The sequence below is a fragment of the Emydura macquarii genome, unplaced genomic scaffold, assembly GCF_026122565.2.
Source record: "Emydura macquarii macquarii isolate MOO-44397 ecotype Brisbane River unplaced genomic scaffold, CSIRO-AGI_Emac_v2 contig_587, whole genome shotgun sequence".
Classification (NCBI taxonomy): Eukaryota; Metazoa; Chordata; order Testudines; family Chelidae; genus Emydura; species Emydura macquarii.
This window is the reverse complement of record NW_027130724.1, coordinates 2,251,451-2,274,948: the sequence shown is the minus strand read 5'-3', so window position 1 is coordinate 2,274,948 and position 23,498 is coordinate 2,251,451. Positions and strand designations below refer to the sequence as shown.

Here is a 23,498-nt window from a genome sequence, read left to right as displayed (position 1 = left end):
TAAACCACTGAGGTCATTCCCACTTCTTTCCATTGAGAAACAAAAGATTGTGCTGCGGCTCACCGTTATCACAAAACACTTGCCTTTCAGGGAGGTTCTCTCACCTCCCTCCTTATAAAGTATTTTTTGAGGAGATACCAATTACAGTACAATTGTGTACTACACCTTCAAACCAGTAGCATACAACTCTGATCAAGCATTTTACCATTATAGCAACCGACAAAAGAATCTCTCTTGCCAACAAGCAATCCAACCATGGCAGAACAGCGCACCAGATTCAAATTTCTTTCTACCTACTTTCCAGGTAAGAAATTTGGTTGCAAAAGAAGAGTTCTGTTCAGGACCCATAGCGCCGTCTGAGCAACTCTACACTGAACAACGCCACCGATGTGCCTGGTATAGTTCCCTTGTTTTGTAGAGAACACAGTCTCAGGTATGATAATCTCCCCAACTTTGCACACCTTCACTTTTTTCAGTTGTTCTCAACATAGTTCTTGCCTGAGCGCATCTCCCTCCTTCCTTCCTTCCTCCTGGCCAAAGGCCCCATATCACCATATTTCTTCACTTAGGTCATCTGAAACTAGCACTCCCCACCAGTACACATCAGCCTTGCTCCTGGCTCAGAACGGGGGCATGTGCTCGCAGACCAAGGGGACTGGGTACACAAGACTGGCAGCGCTCCAGCCTGAGCAACCATACAAGATCAGGCCCTAGAAATGAAACCCAAGTCTCAAGTCAATAAAGTCACTACAGGTCCAAATCTGCACTTCCCAAAAATACCACACCACCTCCCCTTTACTTAAATTGCCAGTAAGTGCAACTAGGTCTATACTGTAAGAACCCAAGCCAAGAAATTATAGTGAACTTTTTATATTGCTAGAATATTAGCAGGGGAGGAAGAGATTATTTATTCAGCATATATGTGTGCAATTCTGTTCATATGAATCGCAAGATCTACATTGAAACACATCTGTTATGGATATCATAATGTCCAGACAGACTTTCCCCACAATTGCTGTCCAGTTGGTGTATCTTTAAAAAAAAAAAAAAAAATCCATGATAAACTCAGGGAGTTGACACTCTTTATTTAAGTCACTGATTTCATATTAAGGCGAATCACCACCAAGGAAACTGTCTGTAGGTTCCCTCCTGAAGTGAATGCTAGCCTTGGATTATTAACAGATATGCCAGGTTTATACCACAACCCAGTGAACGCCTTTCCAGGACAGCCTAAAGGAGGGCACACTCTTCTCTCACCATATAGCCAGGCATGAGATTCCACTGAAATCTGTATGGATTTTGAGATAGTGCATTTTCATTTGAGGAAATTTTGGTTGGGCTCAGACTGCTGGAAAACTCGTCATTTTTCTTTACTTAAAAACAAAACAAAACAAAAAAAAACACACTCCACAAGACGACATGCCAAAATACACAGCTAGGCTGTGTCTAGAAAGTATTTAATAAAATGATTAAAATAGAATGGGCAGTGTCCACAAATGACAGCTTGCTAACAGTGTTAGAAAGGGGAACGGTGTTCCCTATTAACGCCCACTCCCCAATATAAAAACATTTGCATTTTTTGCTCTGTGCTAGGTTAAATGCTACTGTGACCAGTACATTATTGTAAGGTTTCATGTTTCCTGCAACCATACCATCTTGTGCTGCAATTATGTTAAACCTCAAATTATGGTAGGACAGAAGTTACATGTAAAACATCTGAAGTGTTGCAGGAAGTGGTGGTGATGATGATTCAGGAGGTGATATTCTTCTGTCTAACTCGGAACTGGACCTGCGACCAAGTGTGGGTGGTATTTATAAGAAGGGTTGTACGGACGACAGTGTCATCTTTTTTAATAGATGCAAAATCAAGAACTTAAGTACTTGTGGTCATTAAAAATGCCATGACACCTTTTTAGGTGTTAGGATGTAACCCTCAGCCTCCTGGTCCAATTTTAACTCCAATAATTACATTTTGCCTCCCTGAATTCCTCTTATTTCTGCTGGTTTTCATATTCACTTCCTGCCTTAAATAGCTATAATAAATTATCCTAAATAGCTGACACTTTCACCCAAGTACAGCAGTGGCTGAAAGTGATCTCTGATTGAAATTTGTATGAGTGTTTGTTCAGATTCTTCAAGATGAAAGGTACAATTACAACCTTAAGTTCATCATCACCGGACCTGAAGTTTTTGACTCCCATGGGTAGCAGCCTAACAGAAGTGGCAAGAATACAGGGTATGGTTATGTTAAAACAATCCTAAATGTCTTTCTTTGATTAAAAAGAGCATGAGTTTCATATTTGTTTGGAAGGCTGTGTCAGACTGATTAAAAATACTCTAATTAGGAAAAGCCATGCTTACAAAGAATTCTCTTTTTAGTGATTTGAGTGTGCACTGAATGCCGTTATCTAGAAGGCTGCTCATTTTTACCAAAAAAATATTTATATTTCACAGTAAATATATGGGGCTCTTCACAGAAGACCCGTGAGGCGAGGGACCAACCCCTGAACTGAAGCTTTAAGTCAGTTCTTTTTTTATTACCTTCTGAACACCCTACATAGGAATTGGATCATGATCTATAAATTCCCCATACTCTGACTGCATTTGGCCCCAAACCCTAAAAGTTCAATTTAAAATGTCTTTAGAGGAAATATTTTTTATTTCCTTTTCTACAATTCCAGTAAGCAGCAGAAGTGACATGAATCAGGGACTTTAAGGTAGATCGAATACGGAACCAATAATCATTCTAGGCCTATTTTTTATAGGGAACTGAAATATCTCTGACATTATAAGTTCTCAGAGACAATTACTTTATCGCAGACTGGGAAAGAATGTTAAGAATCAGCTAATAACCAACTAATCCACTTTTATTTTATGCCATTGTCTGATGGAGATGTCTTAGCTGAACTGTTGTACTACTGTATTCAGCAAAACGGAAACATGTGATGCACTTCTATTTTTTACATTCAATTTAATAGGACATCATACAGTACTAATCAAATGCAAGTAAAATGAAGCTACTCAACATACTAAGTTTTCAGTTTACTTTTAAAAGCCCAACTATTTCCGGTTAGGTAACCGCAGAGATATTATCAGCAGCTTAAACTCCAAGAGCACTTCTCTCACTCATCAAGCGGAGTCTTTTTAAATAGCCTTTCCAATGCCATCTCCATGTTCACTAAGAAAAATGGTTTTCTGTGTTCTCACCTGCCCCTCCATGATTTATGTTTGCAATTCTAGTTGCAGATGTAAGGAGAGAAACATAGCAGCCTGAAGACTGATGGAGAAGGCCTTGAGGTTTTATACAGGAACTTGGCTATTATCTGTATCATATCAGTAAAACATTTGCGAGAAAACTCTGTCTCTCTACACACAGCTAATTACAGACAAAGCCACCACACAGAGACTGAAATTTAAATGGGCTTTTCTCTGTGCTGGTTCTAGCTACAAAAGCTGCAATTTAAAAAAGCTAAGCCAAACATCATTGTTATTATACAGTGTTAGAAATGGGAGGTCACAGCACAGCAAAGACAAGAGGGCAGCTACTGCCCGGAATGTCTGAAACTGACACCCACTCTTCAGGGACTAAGTTTATCAGACACTCACTTTTCACTGTTACCAGGCGCTTTGTTCAAAATGTTATTAGATCATGTTAAGTTATTTTCTTTTGAGATTTGCAGGTGCTAGGTTCAGGGTGCTCTTTATTACCAGATTTTGAAGAGTGAACCCTTCTTTTCAATCAATAGACACAAGAAGAGAGGTCTCAGGAAATGGCAGTAGTAGCAGTTATAAGGAGACCTGTTGGCTGCTGCCTGGAAGATCCAGTTTTCAAGACAGTCTGAATCCAGCATCTGCAAACTTTAAGAGAAAGTTATTTAAATGATCTAATAACTTTGCAAGACACAACTTCTTAGGATGCCGGGATATTTTGTCTGCATATGTTACAAGTCGCTACTAAGTTGCAGAGGCAGCCTTTATAAGTAATTTTTTCAATACAGAGGCATACCAGAGCAGAGAAAGTGGGGACAATACTAATGCCTGGGTTAGTAACAGTGGAATAGGCAACATGAACAAGTAAACAAAACACTGGCAAAGGAAACTGGTGAATGACTATGCTGGAAACCTCAGCTTGCCTCATTTAAAAACAGGCTAGACAAATGACTGGAAGATATTGTATTATGGATGGACTAGACAACACACAAGATCTTTCCCACCTCTAATTTTATCATTCAGACTGGTACAGAGGTTTCCCTAGCCTCTTATATAAAGACAATATTTGAGAATGGTACTTCCTAGGGACTAGAGAACACTATGAAAAAAACCACTACTGTCCCACAGGGACTCCACAGGACACTAGGACTAGGAGGTCACAGGGGCTGTTACTCAATTTTTTTCCCCAGCTGCATCCTGGAAAAGCGTGGGTTATATAAATATTGGCACAGGCACCGAAACATGATGAGCAACCTGTCATTAGGTGTGAAATTGCACAACCTGGCTGCACAGCAAATCTATTAATTTAACAGATTTACTCTTTAGCAGTCATTTGTTTTCAAAGGAATGCATATGGCCTAACTTTATAAATTAATGTCTAAGTAGCCTTGTTCATTTCATAGGATTCTCTGCCTTAACAAGTCATGTAACAATTCTGCATGACTGATTAACTTGTATTTGTCTGACAGTTAAAGTATCTGCTTTAACCACTCCCTCTAGGAATGAAAGTATTCAGTGTTAATATCTGCACTGCAGTAGGACTTAGAAGCCCCAGCAGGAGCTCTACCCCCATTGTGCGAGGCACTGTACACACACACACACAATGAAAAGATAATCCCTGCCCAGTTTAATTATATGAATGCTAATGCTAAAACACCATCCTTAACTCCCCTTGGTTACCCCAAGATGACAGCAGATACAGAAAGCCATCACCTGTAATAGTAGAGCACAGCAGGGCAACTAAGAACGATGCTTCACTTTGAATTCAGTTTCTTAATTCTTGTAGTTTTAAGTCAGACCCTTATGAGTTTAAGTTGTGCTGCCAGAATGGATAATTACACACACATTCACAGTTTGCACATTCAAGTTTTAATAACACAGTTTAGGCTTACGAAGAAGGTCTGACTTAAAACCACAAGAGTCAAGAAATTCTCAAGGCTCCATCCAAAGTCAACCCAATGAGTGCACATGACAGATAATACATTGTTTAATGATCTAGAAAAAGAGGTGAATGTTGAGGAGGTATCATTTGCAGATAATACAAAATTTAGGCTAGTCAAAACCAGAAAAGACCGAGGAACTTCAGAGGGACCTAACAAATGCAGGTGATTGGACAGCAAAATGGCAGATTAAATTTAATGCTGCCAAATGCAAGGAATATTTTTAATCACTCCAATATATAGCTAGGTTCGAAGTTCACTAACTACTCAGGAGAAACACCCGGGCATTATTGGACACAGCACAATCAAAACTTCTGCTTGTCTGACTGGTGCTAGGAGTTGAGCAAACAAAAATTTTTATTTATATAAGAGTAAGTCAAAAAACATACTATAAATATTAAATGTGACATTATACAATGTAATAGTATTTCCTCAGCTGAAATACTATATTCAATTGTGAACCTACTATCTTCAAATATAAGAGAGGCAAAGAAGGGTGATGAAAATGATTCGAGGCATAGAAAGACTTCCTTACAGAGAACAGATGAAAAAGGTTAGAATTGCTTACTTTACAAAAAAGATAAATAAGGGGGAACAGAGGATACAAAGTAAAGAACAGAAAAGAGGAAACAGGTCGTCTTCAACTTCTTTGACTTTGACAAATGAAATCTTGTTCCAATTATATCCATTCAAAACAATGCTGGAGAGATCATTTGCTTGTTCATCTCTTTGACCTCATCAGCTTTGTCTTTGCATCCCTCCACTGATTTCTCCTCCTCCATTGCCACCAACAAAAACTGCTGTCTTCACTTTCAGGGTTTTTCATGGCCCTTTTCCACACTACCTACAAGTTCATACAATCAAGATGTTGACTTCTGTCTCTGCTCTCAGCGATACCAGTTTTCATCACCTATTTGTTAAATTTTCAAACAAGCACCTTTGCGTTTTCTCCCTCAGGCATGGGAAAAGCTCCCAATAAACATCCATCAAGCCACCTCATTTTCCTCTCTCAAATCCCTCCCTAAAACTCTCCTTTGCCATGATGCCTGCAAAAAACTTAACAATGGGTAGGCCATCAACGTGCCAAGACCACTACTTCTCATACCAACCAGTGATGTTATTTCCTTGTGGTCTGTCTGTCCACATTCACCTACTGTTGCTTGTGTTGGATTGCAAGCTCTTTTGGGCAGGGACCATCTTTTTGTTTTATATTTGACCAGGGCTCCTATGTCCTATTATCGCTACCACAATAATAAATAAGAATGAATGGGATGGGCATTCCTATACCCTGTGTCAAAACACAAGTGGACAATTAGAAGGGCAATGAATTTAGAACTGATAAAAGGAAACCATTTTTTTTTTTTTTTTTTTTTTTTTTAAACCCATGGAAGTAACTGGAGCTAAGAGCAAGGCAAGATGAAAAAAAGGATTAGACATTTATTTGGCTAAGAATATTCAGTTACCTAGGATAGGATTTTTAAATTTAAGAAAGATCTATGCACCCTCAGGTTTCTGGGCATGCAATCACCACTAACCGACAGCATTAGGAAGCCTGCTCAACAGATACAGTATTCCATAATTGTCCACTATGATGTTTCTTGCACCTTTGCTTGAAGCATCTGGTACTGGTTACTCTCAAAAATCAGATACTGAACTGGGCCACTGAAATGATCTGGAATGGACATTGCTAAATTCCTGTAGGGATGCATACAGGACTACCAGCTTTATGTGCACTAACTCTTCTTTGTGGCGTTAGTTTTGATGATAATCTTTGCAATTTGACCCACATCAACCCATTTCATGATTAGACTGCTTTTTAAATAAAGGAAGTTTATCAAAGAATTTCCCTTTAACAAATTTCTACACTCAGTTCATAATGACCAGGAATTTGTTGAGGGGAAGGGGAAAAAATAAGCAAATAATTGTTGGGGATGGGGAAATAAGTCTAGAAAAATCAGTTTTCTTTTTTAATACCCTGAGTTCAGAGCATATCTATAAGTGCCTGCATTTTGGATGCAAGACTAAGTTAAGGGCAACCCTAGCCAAAAGAGGTTTCTATTTTTAACTGCCCTGTCAAAAAGAGGTCCTGCCTATTTCTGTACTGTGAAAAAGCTTGGGACTGGGAGGTATTTGAATTATTGCTCAAAGCAACAAGCACACTAGCATCGCCTCCGAGATGATTTTCCAGCTTTATATTCAAGTGGCAACTACTGTGTTTTCTAAAACAAACAGATATGTTTTATATTCAGAGAGCAAAGAAGAAGAAGATTCAATGTAATTTCTCACATTGTGATGATTAGTACATATTGTTGCTGGGGCTTTTAGGAAGCATAAGTAAGAGTTTTGCGAAGAGAACAAACCCTTTGGTAATTTAGACAGGTTTTGTGTGCATCATCCTCTTCATAATGGGCAGGTCTACACTTAAAATGCTACTGAGGCACAGCTGCACCGATGCAGCTCCGCCACTGCAGGCTAAGTGAATACGTTCCTATGCCAATGGGTCTCCCGTTGGTGTAGTTAATCCACCTCCCTGAGAGGTGGTAGTTATGTTGACAGAAGTTCTCCCACCAACATAGCCCTGTCTACACTGGGAGTTATACTGACCTAACTACATCACTCTAGGGTGTGGATTTTTCACACCTTTGAGTGATGCAGTTATACTAATATATGTCTGTAGTATAGACCTGGTCTATGTCACATCATTTCTTCAGCACTACAGAGTAGTCCCCCCATCTCCGCTCCTTAGCTAGTGCTCAGACTGTTTCTTATAGTACTGGTCAATCAAACATCCACATGTAGAGGAACAGCTTCAATAGCCAAGTGACTCATGCTGCAGTAATGTGGGTGGGAAATACTCCAATGCCCATTTTCTAAGGGCATATTGCCTTTTATGGTATTTGTAGAGTATAAAATAGCTTGTAGCACTGTCTTTTGTCCTACACGAAATTTTAAAGAAAGCAGAACATGCTTTTCAGAGTATAATGCATCACTGAAGAGTCTGTGGGTCATGAGAAAGCAAACAGCATATTCCAGTTCATCCACTGCAGGAGTCCAATAGATTGTAAATACTATTTTAAGATCATGATGTAACAGCACTGCAAAAGCACCCCATGAGACAAGCACCTTGAGAAGTCACCACTTGACACTACCAAAATCAAGCCTCTAAGCCTAGCTAAGATTTTGGCTTATTTAAAGTCTCCAAGATCAAATTTTTACATCTTTGTTTTGAAGTTTCATAAGGTTCCATCCTTCCACAAACTCCTACCTCCAAGCCTGATGGGAGGAGAAAATGAACACAAGAAAATAAATTAATAGAACAGAGGAAGCTATTTCACACAGCTCTCCAGTGACTGAAAGAGCGGGCAGTGACAAGGAGCTCTGAGAATTACTGGATCCAGCTCTCCTCACAGGAGGAAAAGAAGCCCAAACATAAAGGTGAAGGGGGAAGAAAGGATACTGAATTAGATGGACCACTGGTCTGACCCAATATGGCCATTCTTATGTTAGTGAAATGGAAGAAAGCAGTGGACCACATGTGAGCCCTACTCATCAAGGTTTATGAACAAGTGAATCCACCACCCTCAAACCATTTCCTGTTAAGTTGCCACTTTCCGACATGGCAAATCCACCATTTTGAACTACTCAACTGTGTCAGGATACCCACAAACTCAAGTCCACATGTGTGATTTAAAACACATCTCAAAACTTTACTGCATGTAGACACCCGATGAAAAAACAAATCCAGGTTCTACTGCTCACACGGCAGTGCACTGAGCACTAAGGCATAGTGCTTTATGGTGAGGCCATCATCTCCTTCCACCTTGGGAGCACACACTGCTCTAAGAGCAATATGCCTCTGTTTGAAGGAATATGAGAGCTGCTTGATTTCTCATGACTCCTCTACCATAACTCCAAGTAATAGCTGAATTTAATACTTTTAAAACTGCAAAAAGTAAAAAGAGAAATACTGCAGAGAACACATTTCAGGTGCATACTATTTCCAGAAGCCTATCTCAAGGAAGTACTTGGTTTACAGCCGCCTTCTTTATTTAAAATAACGAAGAGGGACCAAAAGAAAAAATAGTTCTCTTCCATTTTTAGTGGTTGTGGTGTGATGATTAATAAATGCACAGAGAAGTCACAGACTACTAACGACCAAAGCATTACCATTAATTTTTAAGGAGAGCTTTTCCTTTTAAAGTCTCCCGGGAACAGCCCAAGGGGTGGCAGCCTGTGCTTTAGGTAACCACTGCACAGGTGTCAACATTCTCTGCCTACCAGTCCGGCTGCAAAGGACACAAGACAGAGTTGCCCAGCAGTCTCAATTCATGTCTAGGGGGCCAAAAAAATCAAGCAGAGTTTTGTAGGAGGTATGTTTTAGCTAGCACTACACAACTGACTGAATAGCCTGGAGGCTTGCCAGACAGACAAAGCTTCTGAACAAAAGCAGATCCTGCAAAAAAGTGTAAACCTAATGGAAGTTTAAAAAAAATCCTTGATGGTGATCCAACGCATTACTCTTGGCACAGGAATCTATAACATCTGCTAAACACAGTAATCCCCAAAAGATGCCCCATGTAGGATTTCCAACGGCCCTGTACAGCATAACTTTGTGTGTACGATCTATGGTTTCCCTGAAAGGTTCCAAATGAAAATTTCTTCCTCTGATGCTCAAGTCCAAAGCAGCTTTTAAACCAGCACGTGGCTGGCGCATGTTAAAATTCCTAATGCTTCATGCAATGGATGATTTTTCTCTATGTAATTTCAAGCAAGCCACCTGACAGCTGCTGCTTTTAACCCCTTCAAATTTCCCTATTTCCAATACAATTACTAAGATGAGATAATGTTGTCTCTCCAGGTTGCTACAGGAAAAATGAAGCCATTAACCACCAAAACAAAATCTTCAACCTTCATTTCCTGCCTTTTTGACAGCTCCCCAAGCTCATGTCTCTCTTTGGTTTTCAATTGCCCAGCCATGTCCAAAGGCTACTTATCAATTCCTCCTGGGACTTTTATGTTACACTTGTCTTAGGTTGGCAGCAATGTCCTTTAGACTGCAAGATTCCTTAAGCAGGAACTTTCTCTCCTCACTGTCTACAGAGGGGAACAAACGTCAGAATGTTATCAAAAGTAATACTACCTCACTGATCTGGAATGATACAGGGAAAAACTGAATTTCAAACATACATGAACATCCTCTACATGGACGCCAGGTTTGTATAAATTTTGGTGGTGCCCAGAACAGGTCCAACTCCCACCCCCCACACCTGCCTTGAAAGCCACTGGGGAGGGGGAAGGGAGACTGCCGGTTGGGCCCACATGGGAGAGGGGTGGGGCCAGGAGATGGGGGCAGCCACCGTGCTGCTTGGGGGGCGGGGCTGGCGCCAGAGCAGCTCTTGTGAGTACGTCCAGGAGGGCGCTGCCTTTTCCCCCTCATGGCCAAGTGCCACTGGAGGCTCCGTGACCGGCCCTCCAGCAGCACGGAGATATTGGTGCTGAATACTGGTGGAGCACAGTCACCACAGGCCTATATAACTCACCGCCCATGATCCTCTAGTTAAATGGCGGATTGAATTTACAGTATTATGGTCAGGAAAATGACTATGTAAAAATAACATCTCCTTACTCAATGCATACAGGGTGTTCTCTGAAGGCCAAATTCTCCCCTTTGCATTCAGTGGGAGCCATGTGCACATGTGAAGGCAAAATTTGGCCATGTGTGCCACTGAATCATATCCCATTACTAATTTATGGTTAATCCCGGACAGCCAAGTCTGTCATAGAAGAGTAAGGTGGATTCTGTTCAGCCTCTTGCATTGTAAAGAACACTGTCAATTAAGTGCCAATTACAGAATCTCTCTAACTGGTGATGGTCTAAGACGTAGAACAGACTGATTTTTTTTTTAAACTCTGCTTGAGCAGGACAAGCAAATTTGATCTAGAAGTCATTCAGAGAACACAGGGAAAACTCATGGTGTGTTTTTTTAACCACCAGTTTTATGACAAACTATATCCAATCAAATACAGCTGAAATCTCATACACAATATAGGTACTTAAACACAGTTACCCCAAGTCTCAGGTTACAGTATTATACAACAGCAATGAATTGCCTGTAGTCCATCTTTATCCTCCAGAGAGTGTCACCGGTTTTGTTCAGTCTTTCCTTGAGTACAATATGAAATCAGGAAGTGCTTGACTTGTCCAGATAACCATAAAATAACACATTTTGGTTTGCTATGAGGCCATAGACTGCTGCTTTATGAAACAATGCTACATCATCTAACACTACAGGATTACTCTTTAACATGGAGTTATGCTGCTAAGACAGTCAAACAACAAACATTTTATGTTAAAATATGATACAAGTGCCTAGGGCTGAAAAAGCTTCCCAACGGTTGGTGGATTTCTTGACAAGTTCAGGAGCTTCAGCCACCAATTTCTGTTGAATATAAGGTCTTACTGAATTTTAAAATAGTAAATTTCTAGCCTTTGTGATTGCAAAGAAAGCCTGCAAATGCAAAACAATACAGTGCACTGCAGCCACATTTCCAGTGCCTCTGCTGCTGTGCTGAGAGAATGTTTACACTATAAACTTAAGTCAACCTAAGTTAGGTCGACTTACAGTCACTGCAGTAACTATTGCAGTGGCTCATGTCCACACTATCCTCCTTCTGTCAGTGGGGCACATCCTCACCAGGAGTGCTTCCAACAACTTAAGAGGGGCAGCATGGGGGGCTGAGGTGGCTGCCCTCTCATGGCTCTTGGCTCCGTGCTCTATGTCCGGAGCCTAGGTGGCTGCCAGACTCCCAGCAGGGAAAGGGAGCCTGGAACCCACAGGGCAGCGCAGCTTGGAGCAGGGAGCCGGGACCTTAGGGGACAGCAGGGTTTCCAGCAGAGAACCTTGGCAGCAGCCCAGATCAGATCAGGGAACCTCAGTGCAGCCAGGTTTCAACAGGGAACAAAGCCTGGAATGGGAACCCCAGGTAGCAGCCCAGCTCTAGCTGGAGCCCCCCGCCCTTGGGTGACATCCTGAGCTGCGACTCAGGCTTTCTTGTCAATTTCATACTCCAGGACACAGGGACACTGCATCACCCTACCTACACCATCATAAGCCTCATGGAGATATGATGTTGTTGCAATAGGGCACTTCCATCGGTGGGAGCAAGGTTGTAGTGTAGACACTGATGTAATTAGCTCAAAGTAAGCTGCCTTACACATCAACCTAACTCTGTAGCATGGACCAAGCCTGAGTGAAGTTGGCAAGAGTTAGTTTCCCTGATGCTATTTAGAATCCTTTGGGCAACAATGAAAGTTAATTTCATGCTACTGTTTGGAAAAGCAAAAAGCGGTAATAAATGGTAATGGAATTAATGATAGGGAAAGGCCTCCCCAGAAAAATTAACTGGGAGAGGCAAAGGAGACTTGCCCCCACACAACAGCCATGGGGCTCTGGGTATAAGCCTCAATCCATCAGGTTTCTACTAGACAGATGACAACACAAAAGACAGAGGGTGAAATCCTGGTTCCATCGAAATCGAAGAGACCTTTTTCATAGATTTCAGTGGAGCCAGGGTTTCACCTACAGCTTTCAAAGAGGATCCAGAAACAGCAACTCAGTAGAAGTCACAGAAGAGCTAGGTAGGGGTGTCTGCGTGTTTGTCTAGCTAAGGAGCTGAGCTTCTCACCAGGCTATTGCTCCTGGACTTTCCTGCCCACCTTTTCATCATTTCTTCTTCTCCTCAATATTCACCTCTGATTTAGACCTGTAGCTAATAGTTTTCTGGTAACTTTCTTGATCTTTTGGCACCATTAGGGTTCAATGATGGAAAATCCTGATCCTCTAGCCACTAAAAAGCTAGGGATTAGAACTAATGTATGAAAAATATAACCCAAGAAACTGGATATTTCAAACCATCTGCAGACAATGTATTACTCAGTATGAAACAACACTTGTTTAAAGCAGACAAGAGCCTGCAAGCAAAAGACACACTGCATACGGATGCAGTAAGCCATTTACATCAACACAAAATCCTTAATGATAGGTCAACATTCCTATCATCTTGGCTATTGGAAATGAAGGGAGGGACAGAAGAACATGACACAGGAGGTGGTTAAACAAACTGCCTGCCATCTTATGAAAAAAACTAGGAGAAATGTCTTGCTGTGGGCCAGAGTTAACGAGCTATTACCGTCATCATTCCTCCAGGAGACTGAAGCTTTACGCTAATGAAGCAGCTTGCTCTTTCCATGATGGCAGACACCTCACGCTGGCATCTAAGGAGAGCAGCTCTGGCTCCAGAAGTAATGTATTCCTACAGTTAATTACTAAATTACATGTGTATAGTTGATTGCCAATAGACAGATCATGGCAGTCCCCAAATGCAGATTGCTCATTTGAGACACGAGTGCACTGCTGGTATTCCAGAGGAAGAATTTATTTTGCTTGTCACTGACTGAGCCTGACTTGATCTAACCTAATTTAAGTGTCTATATAGTTAGATCTGCTTAAACTGAATCAGTTTGCAAATTATATTTTATTTTGAGATTTAAAAAATCTTCCAATTAACAAGTCAGCTGGGTAGATTCTCTCTTGGTCAATTAAAAATTTTCATATAATGCAGCAAGCTGTACAGAACAGAGAAACGAAACATGAACTGACTAGATCTTCTACAGCTGAAGACTGCAATTGTCACTGCACTGATACCACTATGGAACCCTTTTTGAATGAGCCCTTTTAGACAGGAGTAGGCAATGTAAATCAATGGACAACTAGATTTAAGGCCATAAAGTCTGAAGGCCAGAAGATGACCAGAAAAAAGGTCTCCTGTCACAGTGCAACCAGTTTGTTTTTCTGTTTTCATTTTGCTCCTCTGATACGGTATTGACATAATCCAGTTCTTTAACTTTCCATGTACTATGAGTGCTAAACATTCTTTTGTACCATCCTCTGAAATAGTCTGCATAAAAACCATGGTAACTAGGACCCTGGATTCAGTTGCACTTGAAAGACACTATTCCCGTTTCTCTCCACAGGCTCTCTCAAGACCCAAGAAAATAACTCTCTGGAAATTAGAAAAGTCACCCATTTCAATTTCACTTCTGCCACAAGAGCTGTAACTGGGCAACTCCTATACAAGTACTGGGGCATGATTGTACAGAATGAAGAGTTGACACAGGTCAGAGGCAGACACTAGGATGAGAATGAAGCCTAATTACCTGCTGAGGAGTCCCTTTAACTTTGTACCTGGAATAATACAAGCAATTTTAGGAGATGTGAAAAAAAAGCTGCTATAGCCTATAGATCCTACAATTCAGGAATATTCAAAACTCCTGTTAAAATAAGTGATAGCTGAGTGCATAACTGCAGCACTGAATCCAGAGAGTTTACACTACATTTTATATCCTCTGACATGATTTGAAACTCACCCATGGCTCCTATTATGAATCACCTAGTTATTTTATTACAAGTTATTCAGATAGCATTCAGATGCAGAGATGAGTGAGAGATTAAAGACAATTCCTGATACCTTTAAAGTCACACTACAGGCTTGTTCAGGGGTTACTGGGTGTTAGTTGTTTGGATTTGTTTTTTGGGGGGGTTGGTTTTGTTAAGCTTTAAAGGCTTTTGGCATCATTTCTTCACATCAGGATTTGTGAAGCACGCCTGCTGCACCTATGTACCCTTTCGTTCTGACTGCAAACATTCAGATGTGCATGCACAGAAGTTGGATGGGAATAGTCTTGCTCATGCTAATGTCATTCATTGAAAGAAAATGCAGTGAAAAGACCAAGTGAAGAGACCTACTTAATAGGGACACTGGTCCAGGCTGGGAGGTCCATAATTTGTTCTTTAAAAAAAGAGAAGTCAAAGGTGGGAGCTTTTATTATTTATTAAACGTCCAAAAGCAATCAATTGTGCACCCACAGGAAAATACTGAGCACTTAAACATTGCCTAATGCTTACACCACACCTGTTTATATTATATTATATTATAGCCAAAGTTCAATGGTTTCCATGATACCATGATCACCACAGAAATCCACCACTGCTGGAGAACTGCATTCCAGAATCTAAATTTTGATTTTTTTAAAATGGACTTTTTAGCCCTGTTGAATTCAAAGAAAATCCATAAAATGTACAAATATACACAACTTAAACCAAGCCTGATCTTTAAAGGGTTTTTCTACACTGCAATTTTTTTTACCCCAGTGCAGCTACCGCAATGTTGTACCAGTGCAAACTCAATACACCAGCGTCAAAAGTGACTGGAGCCAGTGGCATGTGTCTACAGTAGTGGCCTGCATCAATGCAGCTATGCTGGTGCATAAAAACACAATCATAAAACACATACCAGCCTAGACAAGCCGAAGAGCTGCAACAAGACAGCCTGAAATGATAGCTTTGATGTGTGAACTGTCCCATTCATTTCTTGCCCTTTCCCCTGAAGCATCTACTATGGAGCACTTTTAGGGTGTCTCCCCACTGCAAAGAGAAGGTGTTTGTTGCATAGCTAGGCATACCCATGCTAGCTTTCATCTAGCTAGCAGAGGTAACAATAGTAGTGCAGATGTGGCAGCACATATCCTTAGATATAAGACAGATGAATCACTGGTCGCATCTAATATGACAATTCTTATGTTCCTGCAAACAAACGCTTACAACCACTTAAAATTATGGTTGTGTTGTAGAATTCTCAGAGAGAATCAAAACCTCCATTCCCCAACGCACTGGACACCGCATCAAAGGCAACTTCATTCCAGGCTTGTTTATACGAAGCTGCACCAATTTAAATTAGGGTGTTATGTGAAATTGGTGCAAAAGGGTAAATTTCCATTTAAACAAGGAATATTTTGGTTTGTTTTAAATAGATGAGGAACAGGTTTAAGATAAATCTAAATAAACCTTGTTTAAATCGAACTGTACGCACACAGCTTTTTGCACCAAATTTCATATCACGCACACTTAAATTGCAATAATTGTCTACACAAGAATCTGCACCAGCTTAACTAAAGCCAGTGCAAGTTTATGAGTAGACAAGGTAACAGTGATAGCTAATGCACTCTCAACATTACTAGGGGGAAAACTAAGGCACAGAAAGCTTAACTGATGCAACCAAGGGGTCACACAGGCAATCAGTCAAAGATGGAATCATTCTAGCAGTTCTGACTTCAAACCTCTACTCCCACCACTAGAAAACACTACGTTCCCACAAAAAAAATGAAGCATTAGAGACAAGAGATAAGCTATACCGGTCATTGTATTAATGAATGCTGTTTCAACATGCCTAAAACAAAAAAAAATGCAAAGTGTGTGTCCAATCGTAAGTGCTGACTAGTGTGCGAGTCACAGCTCTCACTAGATTTCTTGTGGGAACACTCAGGATGTGGGTAACTGTAGGATTAGGATTTCCATTATGTCACTACTTTATCCAACTACTGAGACCATAAAAGCTAAACACAGCTCACACAGTAGAGAGAAGAACTCAGCATTTGAATTCTTTCTTTTACTGATCACCAGGCAGCTCCTGCATTTTGTTTCTGTTTAGAAAACAGAATTTCTGTAAGGCTGACAGAAATTAGTTATCTTCCACAGCCGCCTGACTTAAGGAAAAGAAGCCAAAAAATGGGTTGAATTAAGGACAGGATGTCGTCAGTGAACTTTGAATTTCCTGGCTTCTCTCATCTTGTATCATTATCTGCAGTGTTATTTTTATGCAGGAGAAGGAGAGGAGGATTTTTTATTTTCTTTTAGATTTCTTTCAATCTTTTGGGAAAGTTCTCATAACCCATATTACCCAACTATGTGCCAGCCTATAAGGTCAACATGTAATTACTTTTCTTATTAAAAAAAGGCATAAATTTTAGTGTAAACAGGAACTGGAAGTGCAGGCACAACATTACCTACAACAGTACAAAAAACTCCTCTATACGAAACAGACTTAAACAGAGGTTGCACTCCTGCTGATGGGGATACCTTTGAAGAATAAGAGGACAGTTAAAAGAAAGTATAGTTTCACAAGATGGCACCAAATTATGGAATTATCTAAGATTTTATTATAATAACTGCAATACTTTGCACTTTGGAACAAAGCTACTTCCATTTTGCAGAATTAAACTAACAATATTTAGTGACTTATGCGGTGGTGTTAGTCCAGTTTCCAGGGGACAAGCACAAGTACGTCACAGAAACCACAAGCAGAATCCTCGCTAATGGTCTCACTAGAAAGGCAAAGGATTGAAGGCATTTGGAGGCTGAACTACCTTATTCACCCTAAAGGTAGGTCCTTCAGGTCAGGATAGACATATATTGGCAAGGCGACTGTGTAAAGTTTGCACTCCTACTGTTGGACATGCGAGTAAATAAAGGACTTCAGCATCCAGCACTTTTCACCACTATTTTAATTTAATAAAAGTGAGAGTTTTGGTTTTTTGTGTTCTTTAAAGGCAGTACTATACAAATGAAGGAACAGAAAATGTCACTGAGGATGAAATCAGTCAATCTAACTGACCTCTGCTACTTTACTACTTTGGAGACAGAAATTATTGGAATTTCCAGGGTCCTATGCCTCCATGTCAGTAACCAGCGCAATTGACTCTGTTCCTAAAGCAGCAAGGAGACATGGAGAATTAATGGGTAGGATCACGACCAGAACAGCCAACTCCCCAAGCACTCTGATCCTTATGAGAATGAGTCAGATTACTTACTCCCATCCCCCACAATGCACAGGAAAACTATTCTTAGTTAGTTTAGTTTATTCTTAATTTAATTACAGGCAACTTCAATTTACCACGTGGCTGGGACCCCTGCCACGTTATCTGACTGCCCGAGCAAATGAAATGTTCTGTTTGTAAACACATTCTGACAGACACTTTAGGAAGCAGAAATATAATACAATAAGTATAACGGCAGATATTACAGATATTACAACATGCAAGGGGGCTGCTAGCTGGAGCATTCTGCTACGCCACTGAGGGGCTGGAAACACAAACTTCTGTTAAAGCATTCAATGCGCAGGTCTAGTTCTGAAGTCTGTTCACTTTTTACTTAGGCAAAACTCGCACTGATTTTAATGGATTGGGCCACTGTATTACTCTGAAAATAGCCTGCCCCAAGAATGTCAACGAAGACCACACCTCCGGGTGCCCCTCTACCCATGGGGCTGCATTACTACCAGAGTCACTGACACTATCCTGCATACAATTTCACTACAACAGGAAAGGTGTGGAGATGGGAAGATGGTAGATCAGCAAGGAAAGCCGTGCCTGAGAACATTCAGACAACCTTACATAAACACTTGTTTAAAAGCTCACACTTGACAAAGGGCTTTTTGTAATGCAAAAAGCAACTCTGTCCACCTCCCCTACAAGAGAAAATACCCCTTTTTGGCTCCAAAAAAAGGAATCTTACAGTGATATAAGAGCTTGGAGCTATTCTATTCTATGGAGGTTCTCATATTGCCCTCCCCACCATGGAAGTGCCTTCCAGTAGAGCAGCGGTTCTCAACCGATGGTACGCGTACCACACCGCCGAATCCGCCACCAGAAGTGCCCATCCACCCACCCTCGTGAAACCCTGCCACCGAAAAGGGGCAAACGGCGGAAGGGTTTCGGTGGAGGGCACTGTTCCTCCCATGTAACCCGCCGTCGCGAAACCCCGCTGCCGCCGAAAGTCCCTCCCCCCCTTTTTTTCCCCGAGTGGTACTCGGGTCAGGTACAGTCAGATCAAGTGGTACTTGAGAACCACTGCAGTAGAGCAATAAGCAATGTGATCAACATTTGCCACATGTGGTTTATTCCCTCTCTTACCCTCTCCCCAGGGAGTGGAATGTGTGTGCAGTGGAGCCTTTTGTTTAGGGAGAGTTTTTTGTTTTTAACGTAAATGTTGCTATGTATGCGTTGAAGAAGCTCGCCTTGCATGAGGAATGGAAGGTGAAGTTTGTCATTGTCCTTAGCTCCTGTGGGGGTTCACTTCACAGTCTTGGAATAGCACCTGAGAAAGTTCAGCCTCCTGCACAGATGACAGAAAATTCCATTGTCCCCCAAGAGAAGAGTTGTCAGCCTGAATTTTCACCCCGGAGCACAATGCCACCATTTTGATATCCTGCACGCAGACCACGGAGCACCCTGAAGTTAAGGACTGAGACTCTGAACTTGACTCTATATTTATGGGAAGCAAATGTAGAGCATGGAGGACAGGTTTGCAATAACCCACATTGATGAGGAAATGTGCTGAAACCTTCTGTACTAGTTGGAGTTTCTTAAGGGCTAATGGCTTCATGCCCTAATATATTACATATATTGTAGTTCATACAGGAAGTGACAATGGCATGTGTAAATTAAGCCAGGTCAGTCATTATCTGCCAGAATGGAAAAGAGTCTTCTAGCCAGCCAGAAAGATCAGAAAGAATTACTGATGAATGCTGCTATGCAAAAGTGAGGAATCAAGCAGTAACTCTTAAATCACAGACTGATCAACTGCAGGTTTGTATTGTCAATCAAAGGATACTGTACCATGGCTGCAAGACCATCAGGCCTCACCTCACCCAAGGAAAAAACCCATGCATTTTCAAGGGAGATAAATCAGGGATAAGAGAAGGGGTAATATACTGCTACAAAGTAGAAGTGCATGCCTCTCCGGGGGTGCAATTTCTTGCAAATTCAGCTCCTTAGCCACAGCTTATCATAGTAATCAAAGTAACACCTTTAGGTAACAATAAACCTGGCTTCCTGCTGCTGATACCATTACTATTTGTCATGTTTTTGGTCCTGAGACACAGATTTTTGCATGTAGTTTGCATTTTCCAGTTATGGAAAGTCCTTCATTCTAGTTGTATATTCAGTCTTGTTGCCATATTTGTGGCACTTTCAAGGAAAAAACAACAAGATGTTGCCTGAAGGCAACAGATACCCCATAAATGTCTAATAAATTACAAAAATGATCTCAGAAAGGTTAGGCAGTGAACTCTCAAATATGGGCTTCCAAACATGTAGGCCTATACATCTACCCATCCCAACTCCAAAATACACCACTAGACACACATACCAGAACTCCCACACACAAAATACAAAGCTCACCATCCCCACACTCGCTGCCACCATCATTACTCATAATGGCTCAAAGTCACTTGTTTTCCTTTCAAAAAAAAAGGTCAGCATTGTTTTCCAATTCCTTTTGCAAAAAGTGGATCAGCATGTGCAGTCAGGTGTCCTGTGAAGTTTACTATAGAACCGACCCCTATTGAAGCGAGGGAGGAAAGAAACTGAATAAAGGTTCCAGACATACCAAACAAGAGTTAGCCAAGCAGACAGTTGGTTTCTTTGGTTAGGGCCAATGCATCTGATCAACAAACTTGCACAATGCCTCAGACTGATGCTTAATTATACCTTGCTAGTATTTTCCATATAGTTAAAGCCTCTTAGGTATAATGTTATAGCCAAGATTATTTTACTTCTACACAACAGTTGTACTATTAGTATTTATCTAGCACCTTTCATTGGAGGATCTCAAAGCACTTTAATACTAATTGATTTAGTCTCACGGCACTTGCAAGGAGGCAATATGGTAGCTGTGAAGAAACCCAATCTGAAAGAAAAGCCAGGACAATCAAGAAAAGATTTCCAACAACTGCTGTTAAATTGATCATTTGACATTTTAAAGACACACTATTTAAATACATATAATTTGCATTCCTACTGTCCAGGTAGCTAGAAGACTTTCAGCTTTGCTCAATGAAGAGAAAAAATAGCCTTGACATTATGGTGCAGATCTGGGAATCTGCAGGTCTAGGTTCTACTCAAATGACTTGATCTGTGACCTCAGGCAAGACGCTTAATCTCTTTCGGAGTTTCATCATCCATAAAGTGGGTATACAATTTGCTTACTTTAAAAGGGCATTACCCTGCTTAATACACGCAGGTCCGTAGGCGCACTGAGACCCATAGGTGGAAGAAGTTACAGAAATGCAAAGTATTCTTGCTGAGAAAAAAATGTGTCAGCAAAACATACCACCACCTAGGGTGACCAGATAGCAAGTGTGAAATATCGGGGGGGGGGGGGGGGGGGGGGTGTGTAATAGGCGCCAATATAAGACAAGGTCCCAAATATCAGGACTGTTCCTATAAAATCAGGACATCTGGTCACCATACCACCACCCTAAAAACAAAACAGATACAATAGTAACTACCATTGTTTCAGGAGGCAACTAGCATTTAGTGTAAAAAATTCATCCACGCTCACCATCTCAACTTGGAGACAGGAGGGTTGTGAACAGTTCTAGTCCTATCAATTTATTATATACATTACTGTTCCATCTTCATGTCAGATGGATCTTCAAACCACAGTGATTTTTGATGCCCCTGCTAGGGACATGGTGGACGATTTTGTTTTTTACTTTAGATAGATGGTAATTGTAGGACGTTGAAGCATGAAGTGGAGTTGGTTGTTTTACTGTTACAACATTTAGGAAATTCAAGTCAGTTCAGTTTCCAGTATTTTTAAATCAAGTCACTCAATAGCAAAAGCAGCCAACTGCTTTATTCATTCAAAATAAACAAAAAAAGATAGTGCCTGACTCCTCTTAAGGGCTAATTTATGCTTTTACTCCAAATTATAGAAAGTGGGCCAAATTCTGTGCTAGAGATAAACCTGTGAATTCAATGACGTACTTTTAGTGTAGCCAGTGAGACCTCATCTCATACCCAGGCTGGAAAAAAAAGTGTTAGCCAAGAGACTAATGCTGAAAACCAGCTACCTTGCCCAGTTTCAGCAAGAGGGTAAATAAGTGATCTGTGCAATGAAACACAGGCTGACAGATGCAAGTGGAACCATAGGGATGCATTTCCCAGTTCTTCTTCAACAGAAGTTCAGCATCTCTCCAAGCAATGAAGACATTTCAAGGGAAGCAGGAACATGTCATTAAATATGTGAAGCTTATTTTGTGTGGCTTAAAGATCAATTCCAGTCTTCTTAGCATTCCCCAAGCTTTTAATTAATTTGCTTAAGAAAATACATTAAAGAACTGTAATGTTCTATGCATATAGCACAAAAATATCAAGTTTCAGACAAGCTGTGCTATCAATGAACAATATTGTATCTGGGCTGCCACAAGAAACAAGGCTGTCAGCAGAAACTGCCAGGTCTGCAGTAATTATGTTTCATGTTTGATTTATTATTTGTATTATAGTAGTGCCTACAGGTCTTGCCTGAGACTGAAACCCAAACGTACTATACACTATTCTAGCACAGAGACAGACGCTGCCCTGAAGATGTAATCAGATGAAACAAACCACAGATGGGAAGGTCAACTGATAGTTTTCCACTTTCAGCAAGTTGAAGTGACTTGCCCAGCTTCACATAGCAGGTCAGTGACAGATTCAGGTCTCTGAAGCTCCAGCCTAGTGCCCTATGTGCTGGACCACACAACTTTGAATTTGTTTACTGAAGTGTCACACTGAAACACAAACTGCAAGTGCTCTTCTGAGTGGGACGGAGAGGTTAAGTTTCACAGCATCTCACCAACTGAAGAGAAGATCACATTCAAGGTTCTTGTCTCCATCTTCAAGCCCTCAATCAGCAGAGCCCAGTCCAGTATCTGAAGCCACCCTTTTCAGTGACCCAAGCTACCACAAATTGCATTCATCACTGTCATATTAAGCACCTGAAGATCTTGGCAGATAATACACAGAAATGAAATTTCCTTGCAGGAGATTGGGATGATCCTAATCTTACTCCTTTCAAGAAGATCCATCTCTTTGCCATAGCTTCCCACAATAATTGCATACCAAAAAAAAAAAAAAAGTAAAATAATATATAATACTGGCAGAGAGAAAAAAGAAGGAAGATGTTAAAAGCCTCCATGTGTACATCAAAAGAGGAAAGAGCACAAGAGATGAGCTGCTTGAGATTACCTGCGAATAGTATTTTTATAAATCCCAGGGATGCGTGAGAAGAGAGTGCTTCTGTAACATCTACTGAAATTCTCACTAACAACACTTCTCTGCAAATCTAAATAAATATCCCCTACATGTGGGGGGAACCTTTTCTTCTCTCCAACAGTGGAAGAACACTTGTCACAGAACTTTGCTAAATAAGAGTATTGTCCTGTTTACACTAACAGAACCTTACATCTCAAAGTGCAAACGTATCATTTCAATGTTTACTTTGCTTCTACTTTTTTTCCCCCCTCTCCTCCTCCATCAGCATACTTTAATAGCAACCTCCAACACAGAGTCTCACCTTCAAGCACCAGGCAGCTTCCAGTGCAGTCCTAAAACCCTGTCAATCACTCCCCAGGCATCAAGGGCACTAACTCAACTCATAAGTAGGCATGGAAGGATTAGATTTTTAT

At 40.8% G+C, this 23,498-nt stretch overlaps 1 protein-coding gene across 2 annotated transcripts in view; it reads right to left on the bottom strand.

The window, feature by feature from the left end:
* LOC137148041 (USP6 N-terminal-like protein) overlaps positions 1-23,498 on the bottom strand; it is a 115,647-nt gene that overhangs the window by 81,908 nt on the left and 10,241 nt on the right. The window lies entirely within an intron of this gene.